The 9,094-nt window shown below is 42.8% G+C and overlaps 1 pseudogene; it reads right to left on the reverse strand.

The window, feature by feature from the left end:
* Positions 1–4,659: 4,659 nt before the first annotated feature.
* On the reverse strand, positions 4,660–5,770 carry LOC148128250 (uncharacterized; annotated as a pseudogene).
* Between the last annotated feature and the right edge of the window lie 3,324 nt (positions 5,771–9,094).

Below are 9,094 nucleotides of genomic sequence, written 5' to 3' on the forward strand. Positions count from 1 at the left end.
GGCTCCCATGATGACACTTTTCATTCTGTGCCTTTTCTAGATGACTGGTCAAGCAATGCAATATTTCCAAGGTTACTGCAGACACATTTTTACTTTGGTAATAATTATATGTGTGTATTACACATGTACATTGGCATGCATGTACACACACAGACACACAGACACACATTTCTTCTTATATGTAGCAGAGAACAATGCTTCATTTGCATGCACAGCAAAGACTAAGACAAGGCATTAACTACTGTAAGATTTTCAGATCAGCCTACCATACTTGATATCCTTTGTCTCTTCAGAGGATGTTCCAAATAGTCTGCAAAATACAATGGAAACCTCTCCCTGCCCCCCCAAAAAAACCTCCAAAGGAAATGGGGAAAAATAAACTTCTGCTGGAAACAAGGATCACACTTTAATATTCTCTACATCCATCCTGTCTGCAAATAACCTAAAAGTTAATTGTAACCATGCATTTTTCACTTGAAATGTTGGGTAATGTAGAATGTAAGAAATTTGTGCTTTACCATCCATTGTACCATTGGATGATAGCAGTATTCCAGTATTTGAAGAGCTGCCACAAAGAAGAGGGGATCAACTTATTATCCAAAGCACTAGAAGGCAAGGCAAGAAACAATGGATTAAAACTAATCAAGGAGAGAAGTAACCTGGAATTATGAAGAAACTTCCTAACAATGAGAACAATTAAACAGTGGAACAGCTTTGCCTTCAGAAGTTGTAAGTGCTTCTTCACTGGAGATTTTAAAGAAGAAACTGGAAAGCTGCCTATCTGAAATGGTGTAGGATTTCCTGTCTGAGCAGAGGGTTGCACTAGAAGGCTTCCAAGGTCCCTTCCAGCTCTATTCTGATTGATTGATTGATTGATTGATTGATTGATTAAAATAAAGCCACAACTTCTGAGCTTTGTTCAAACCGGAAAGAATCACCAGCTTTCATTAATATAATTGCTCAGATGTACATTTGTTTTTGATCAAAACTGTTTTTGATCTCTAAGATTATATATGTCAGAAAAGGAGATGAGAAACTCACTATGGAATGATGCTGCATTACCTTTGGTGTTTTCTTGTCAGAATACAGCAAGTATGCTTTGTGCAAACCAGAATTCTGGATGCCACTATTGGTAGAAATGTCATTGTGCATTAGATAGATTTTGCATTGTATAAGAAGGGATTCCATGATGCAAAGAAGAGACTGACTTTTCATTAATTCCTACTATCTGCATTCCCCTCAACCCCCAGTAGTTGTTGATGCACAATGTCTTCCAAAAGAGTTGCAGCATCAATTTATGAAGAATGAAACCATGTTTTCGGATAGGCAAAAGTTCATGGGACCCAAATACCTTAGCAGCATCACTTGAGTGCTAAAGCTGGAACTACTGCTGTTTGCATAAACTGGGTCTGAGCCGGAAGGAAGCAGGTTGCCCAGAGTCTGTAACTGATGGGGGGAGGGGGGGGAGGATGTAAATATTGCTCAGAGCCTGACTTCTCAATTAGGTGGCAAAGAATGTATTAAAAACCCAAAATCTCCCGGATAAAAAAAAATCAGGTGCTTCCAAATCCAAAGAATTTGTCTTTGTTCCTTTTACTCACAATGTCATTAACACTAGGCTTTTTAATATCCCCGAATCACTCTCTAAATTATTAGTTCTCAGCAGAATTTCCTTGATAAAACCCTGTCAGTATCTACTGTTTTAACCCCAAAACTGGATTTCAAAAACAACAACCCAAAAAGATTTGAGTGTGAACATAGGTTATGGCACTTTTCCACAGTGAAACAGAATCAGCGAGCAGGAAGTTTGCCAATTCTTGATATCCCAGCAAGAGAGGCCTGGGACTGAATCCAGTAGAAAACCAAGACTATAATCACTCTAGTCTACAGAGAAAAGAGGATGTGACTATTAAAAGACATTTGATTCTATGCCCATGTGGGACCTACCTAGCTGCTTCTGTGTCAACTTGTAAGAAGGCAATTTAATTCATTCTCTTTCATTTGTTAATTTTGAGTTAGTGTCCAATAAAACTGCATCTATACTGGAGGCTGCCTAAAAGATTGCTTAAGAAGAGGCTACAAATAAGAGTTTACCAAGGCGTCACATTTAAAGGCCTTGGGTAAGTTTATACCATCAAAGACCTACATGAATTATGTGTCTTCCATGTGGGTCTTTGATCATCTGTAAAGAAACACACACAAAATACTGAGTTGTATTTACACTGGGTTGAATTTAGCTAAAATTAAGCTCATTTAAGCCCCATCTATTTCAAGATAAGAAATTCCTTTCATTGATCTCAAAGAGGAATTAAAATGCTTAACTTTAGATGATTGTTCCAATGGTGTGATTTTAGCACTTATAGTTATCTGCCAAAGTACTCAGAAATCTTCCAAATCTCTGTAATACAAAACAATGGCAGCCATGTTGAATGTTAGTTGAAAAAGAAATCACAAATGCATAGTAGTTGTATCTTTGTTGAGAACCATTTTGCTACAGTGGTTAAAGCAGCCAGGGATCTTAAACTTTTTGATATCACATCTCCCTTTAGTATAATCTAAATTTAAACATCTCTCCCCAAATACCAACCACCAACATTAACACTAATGAACAAGGAAATCAATGCCATTAAACTTTGGAAAAGATGGGGTTTTTTGCAACAATGTAATTGAAACTGTTTTCACATGTCCCCTGGAATCTTTTTACACCTCTGCAAGTGAGGTACATCTTACAATTGGAGAAACCCTGGATTAAAGGCAGGTTCTGCCTGGCTCTATAGAAGCTACCGGTTCTGCCTGGCTCTATAGAACCAGTAGCTCTGAAGAGCAGCAGACACTGAACCAGTTCTGTGTTTGCTGCTGTTTGGCCCACCTGCCCACATGGGTTCTTACCTGTCTTTTATTTCCTGCTTTTTTAACCTCAGCTGCTTTGTGTGGCATAGCTGAGGTTGAAAAAGCAAGAAAAAAAGTGGCTTTTCAAATGCTGCCCACCCATGCGTGGTACTTTTCAGCAGTCCAGGCAGCACAGCTTAAGAACATAGTCACTGAACCAGTAGTAACACCAGTTGAATCCCACTCCTGGTTAAAGGCATCTGGTAGAAACAAAAAGATGTGAATTTTGAGCCAGTCACTCTCTCTCAACTCCAGGAAGAAGACAGTGGCAAATCACTTCTGAAAAATCTTCCAAAAAATCTGCTTCCACCGGTTTTGTCCCCACACAGATCCTAGTAGATCCTCTGAAGGAAATTCCATAAGTTTCCCCAACTCTGTCATTAGAATTATTTTATTATTGTCTCTCCTCTCCCATTATGTGTCTTATAGTGGTGGGAGGGAATTATAGTAAGTTGAAAATAGACACAATCTTGACAGAAGCTGTATGCTTGTAATTTTGTTCTAACAATGTCAAGTTATCTTTCTGAGGTTAGTTTTCTACTAGGTGGACAATAAGTACGTGGTTATCACGAGTCAACGTTCACTGCTGAAATCTCATGTGTAACTTGTTTGCTGTGACAAGAGCTTTCATAAGCATATCTACTCCACTAAATAAAGCAATTCTAGATGGGGTGTAGGGATGTATGTATCTGTGTGTAAGAAGGCAGGCGGGAGGAAAAGAATGATACAACACTAGAATATAAAATAATATACATTTGTTGTGTTATTACATTGATATAATATGTGGAACTTCATTTGTTAAAGGCTATGTACTTGTGTTTAAACATTTGTGGGTTTTGGAAGGCGAAGGAAAGTCCACAGTGATTCTCTTCCTTTCTCTCAGGCCAGTTCTAGTCAGTTTGATCCTTTATCTGTGATGAGCCAAAGGGTTTGACATTCTTTCCTCTCATATTTCATATGTATATAAAACTGCTGAATAAGGTCATCTGCTGACATGGTGTTCTGATATCATGGCTTCATTGATAAAAGTCATTTCTGGGTTAACAAACAATGCCTCTCCAAATGCCTGTAAATATATGGATGGGGAGGAACAGTCTTAAACTCAACCCTGACATGATGGAGTAGCAGTGTCTTTTTGTTTAACCAGTATCATGGAAAATTTCTGAATATGGTTAAGTTTCCCCAAATAGAACTAATGTGCAATTTAAGAATTCTCCTGGATCAACAGGTCCTACTTGAGAAGCAGATGGCATTGTGGCCAGAATGGTCTTTTCACCATTACTATAGTATGCCAATAGCACCTTAGCTGGATCCGTATTCTTTTCTCATAGTCACTCATTTTTTTAATTCCACATATGTAGATTACCACAATAAGCTAAACATGGGGCAGCATCTGAAGATCACCCAGTACACCCATATAACACATTTGCTACCTGATCTTCCAATAAATTTACAGTTGCAATTCAGGGCACTACTTTTATCTTCTCATCTGCTCTCTATTGATATTATTATACACAAAAACAACTGTACGCAGCAAACGAGATAACTATGCTGGGTTTCATATCACAAATCACTAGTCAAACACTTCCCAAGTGTGTAGGACTGTGTGATGTATCGGTGGATTATGCGAGCAGATCCTAGTAAGGTGGCCTTCTGCAGCTGACCAATGGTGATTTTGTCAGCACCAATTGTTTTTAAGTGCTTGCCTAGGTCTTTAGGCACAGCACCCAGTATGCTGAGTACCACTGGAACCACCTGCATTGGTTTAGGCTAGAGTCTCTGCAGTTCGATTCTCAAGTTCTGATATCTGGTGATTTTTTCAAGTTGTTTCTCATTGATTCTGCTGTCACAAGGTATGGCAATGTTGACAATCCACACTTTTTTCTTCTCCACAATCGTGATATCTGGAGTGTTGTGTTCCAAAACTTTATCAGTCTGTAATCAGAAGTCCCACAGTAGTTTTGCATGCTCATTTTTAACCACTTTTTTAGGCTTATGATCCCACCAGTTCTTTGCTACAGGCAGATGGTAGTTGTGACACAAGTTCCAGTGGATCATCTGAGCAACTGTGTTGTGACATTGTTTGTAATCAGTCTGAGTGATTGTCTTACAACAGCTCAGTATTTGATTAATGATTTCACCTGCTTCTTTGCAGAGTCTGCATTTGGGGTCATCAGCAGATTTTTCTATTCTGGCTTTGATTGCATTTGTTCTGATGGCTTGTTCTTGGGCTGCAAGAATCAGGCCTTCTGTCTCTTTCTTCATTGTTCCATTGCTCAGCCATAACCAGGTCCTTTCTTTATCTACTTTTCCTTGGATCTTTTCAAGGAACCGTCCATGCAGTGCTTTGTTATACCAGCTGTCAGCCCGAGTTTACATTGCTGTTTTCCTATATTGATCCTTGGTTTGTTGCACTTTGAGCAGTTTCTTCTTGTTGACATCCATCAAAGCTGGTTCAACACTGTCTTTCACATAATCTGCCAGAGCATGCTTCTCTTCTTCTACTGTCTGCTTCACTTGCAAAAGTCCTCTGCCACCTGCTTTTCTGGGCAAATATAGCCTGTCCACATCACTACGTGGGGGGCAGTGCATTGTATATGGTCATCAGTTTTCTCATTTTCCTATCGAGGCTGTCTAGCTCTGCCTGTGTCCAATTTACGATCCCAGCAGCATATCTGATGTTGGGTATGGGCCAGGTATTTATAGCCTTGATGGTGTTACCACCATTCAGTTTGCCTTTTAGAAGTTTTGCGACTCTTTGTGTGTATTCTTTGCTGACCACATTTTTCACTTGCCCATGCTTGGTATTGTCCAGCTGCAGTATGCCCAGGTATTTGTAGGCTTTGGGTTGGTGGAACTTGATGGTTTGCCCATTGGGCATTTCAATTCCATCACTTTCTACAATCTTCCCTATCTTCAGTGCCACTGTGATGCATTTGTCCAGGCCAAACTCCATACTGATGTCAGTGCTGAAAATTCGAACTTTATTGGTCAGTGACTGATTGTATCTGTATTGGTATCATCATCATCATCATCATCATCATCATCATCATCATCATCTTTTTCTACTATGATTATTACTACTTTTTTTTTTGCATATACGTGAGAGTTTGTGCACCAGAGACAAATTCCTTGCATGTTTAATCACACTTGGCCAATAAAAAAATATTCTATTCTATTCTATTCTATTCTATTCTATTCTATTCTATTCTATTCTATTCTATTCTATTCTATTTCTTCATGACACAGGGACACCTTTTTCCCTTGTTTCTGCCCACTCTACAAGATTCCACAGAGCGGAGGTCCTTTGGGTCCCAACTTTGAAATCAGTTATCTAACAGGTTCCAGGAAGTAGGCACTGTCTAACAGAATTTTGTGTTGCTTTCAACTTGCCATTCTTTTAGCAAGCCTTAGAAACCTTGTTTTTTCCCAAGTTAATTGGATGAAGTGTGCTTTTATTTAGTTGTCATGAATTAATAGGCTTTGTTCTTTTTGGCTTTATTGCTTTTATCAGTTCATGCCATCTTATTCAGCATTTTAACTAGATTTTTTTCTATTGTTACCATTTAGAGAAAGTTGAAGTGAGTAGCTCCACAAATTTTGTTAACTAAAAAACAATATTATTTTACAACTGTCTTTAAAATGATATTTCAAGATGGCTAACAAAGATTACTAAACTTCTTTAGGGAAAGCCCATTACAATAATGGTATTGTGATCAAATAGATCTTGTACATGTCCTATTTATTTTTCTTATCCTTCGTGAGCTCAGGGTGATGTGACCCTTTAAGATCCTTTGTGACTCTTTAAGATCTGTGACCCTTTAAGATCCTTTAGATTAGACAGATCCCAGATATATCTTTTATCTGCCTCATCACCTTTCAGGCCAACACACACAAGGGGGGGGGGTCTCCAATGAAAACAAAATAACCCACTCAGAATCAGAATATATAATCTTAAAATAACCATTTATTTGCCTGAATGAGTTGTTTTTCTCCGCCATAACTATCCTAGTCCAGAGTCCTTCCCTTCCTTATATTTCACCTACTTTGAGAAGTTCCTTTTCTGAATTGGATCATTTTTTAAAAAAATTTCCTTTTCCTTTTTTTCCCCTTGAAATTTATCATTAACTTTGTGCGAAGATAATATCATGTTTCTCCAACAATACAGCCTCCCACAATAGGAAGTCCCAGCATGTTTTATAGGCATAAAATGAAATTAAGCCCCTCCCCCCAAATTAAGGCCTATATTAAACATGCAAAATGGGGGGAATGGTAGGGGGCTTGCTGTTAGGAAGTACCTTTGTTGCATACCCGGATATGGTGCTGCCTGCGTTGACTTCGGCATTGGTGGGGCACTTCGTATCAGGAGACCTTCCGCCACTGTTGCTTTCCCTTCTCCCCATGCTGCCATGGTGTTTAGAGCAATGCCACGGCACTTGGCACAGCCACGTGGTGTTTGGCACAGCCACGCATGGCCAGCCAGGGCTCCTCCCTGCAACTGGAGCCTGGCGGAGACACTCGGCTTCAGGTGCTCCTGTTGCCACCTTTCCGGGCATTGTTCAAAGGCAAAGCCCATTCTTTTAAAAACAATGCCCTACTACGACAAAACCTCCCCTGCCCAAGAGGGCAGCCCAACCCCACGTGGGGAGGCAAATCTCCCGGGGCCGCAGTGCAGGATCGGCCCACCCCAGGAGAAGCGCCCAGCCACCATCCCTGCCTGGCGCTGGGCAGAGCATGAAGAGCTTCACCTGGGGCTCCCAGCGCAGTTGACAGGCAGGCCCTCCTGCCTGGCAGTGGAGCTCTTGCCAAGACAGTGAGTGCCTCCCTGCTGGGACCTCCGCTCATCCCACCAGGGCCATGGCAGAGCCAGGTGGGCTGAGCAGAGCCAGGAAAGCAAGCCGCAGGTGCACGCCCGCCTGCCAAGCAAAAGAGCCGGGCTGACCTGAGCTTGACTTCCCAAGTCCCTCAAGCCCAAACCCAAAGGGACCACTGGGTGAGGCTGCCTGAGGCAGTGATAGTGCCCACCCATCCACAGACAGGGAGGCAAGGCAATGGCAGCACTGCTTCCCTGGCTGGTAGGTCTGGCGGAGAGAGCCCAAAGCTGCCCGCCCTTTCCACCCTTGCCCAGCCCGTCCCCATCCCCTTGCATCTCCAAATGCACTGGCAGCTCAAAACTCTGCAGCAGCATGGGCATCGGGAAGAGGCGCTCACTCAGTGGGGCTCAGCTCGGAGGAGGACAGGACGTGGGCCGTCGTCTTGCCTCCCTGTCCACAGATGGGTGGGTGCTATCACTGCCTTGGGTGGTCTCTCCCAGTGGCCCCTTTGGGGTCAGGCTGGAGGGACTTGGGAAAGAAGCCAAGCTTGGGCCAGCCTGGCTCTTTTGCTTGGCAGGTGGGCACACACCTGTGGCTTACTTTCTCAGCTCTGCCCAGCCCGCCCAGCTCCAGTGTGGCCCTGGAGGGATGAGCGGAGGGCCCAGTGGGGAGGCGCTTGCTGCCTTGGTGAGAGCTCTGGCGCTGGGCAGGAGGGCACACCTGTCAGCTGCGCTGGACACCCCAGGTGAAGCTCTTTGCTCTCTTCCCGGTGCCAGGCAGGGTATTTCTCCTGGAGTGGGCCAATCCTGCGCTGTGGCCTTGGGAGATTCACCTCCCCACATGGGGTTGGGGTGCCCTCTCAAGCAGGTGAGGCTTTGTGATAGTAGGGTGTCATTTTTAAAAGAATGGGCTTTGCATTTGAACGATGCCCGGGAAGGCGGCGACAGGAGCGCCTGAAGCCGAGTGTCTCTGCCGGGCTCCGGTTGCAGGGAGGAGCCCTGGCCGGCCCTGCGTGGCTGCACCAAATGCCGCGTGACTGTGCCAAATGCCGCATGACTGCACCAAATGCCCTGGCACTCTAAATGCTGCGGCAGCACAGGGAGAAGAGAAAGCAATGGTGGTGGAAGGTCTCCCGATATGAAGTGCCCCACCAATGCCGAGGTCAACATCCAAGCTGTCGCTGCCTGCCCACCCGAGGATGTAAGGGGGGAAAATTAAGTCATCCCTGAAAAGACAACGTAGCCGGTTTTTGGGGGGTCAAAAAGACATAAGGCCCGGCCTTATTTTGAGAGAAACATGGTAGTCAGCAGTGTAATAAGATTAATGTAAAAAAACCAAAATAGATATGTGTTGCTTATATATAACAATAATAAATTGCTATTTTCTCTTTG

The sequence above is a fragment of the Pseudonaja textilis genome, chromosome 1 (genome assembly GCF_049901715.1).
Source record: "Pseudonaja textilis isolate UNSWEBS1 chromosome 1, rPseTex1.2, whole genome shotgun sequence".
Classification (NCBI taxonomy): Eukaryota; Metazoa; Chordata; class Lepidosauria; order Squamata; family Elapidae; genus Pseudonaja; species Pseudonaja textilis.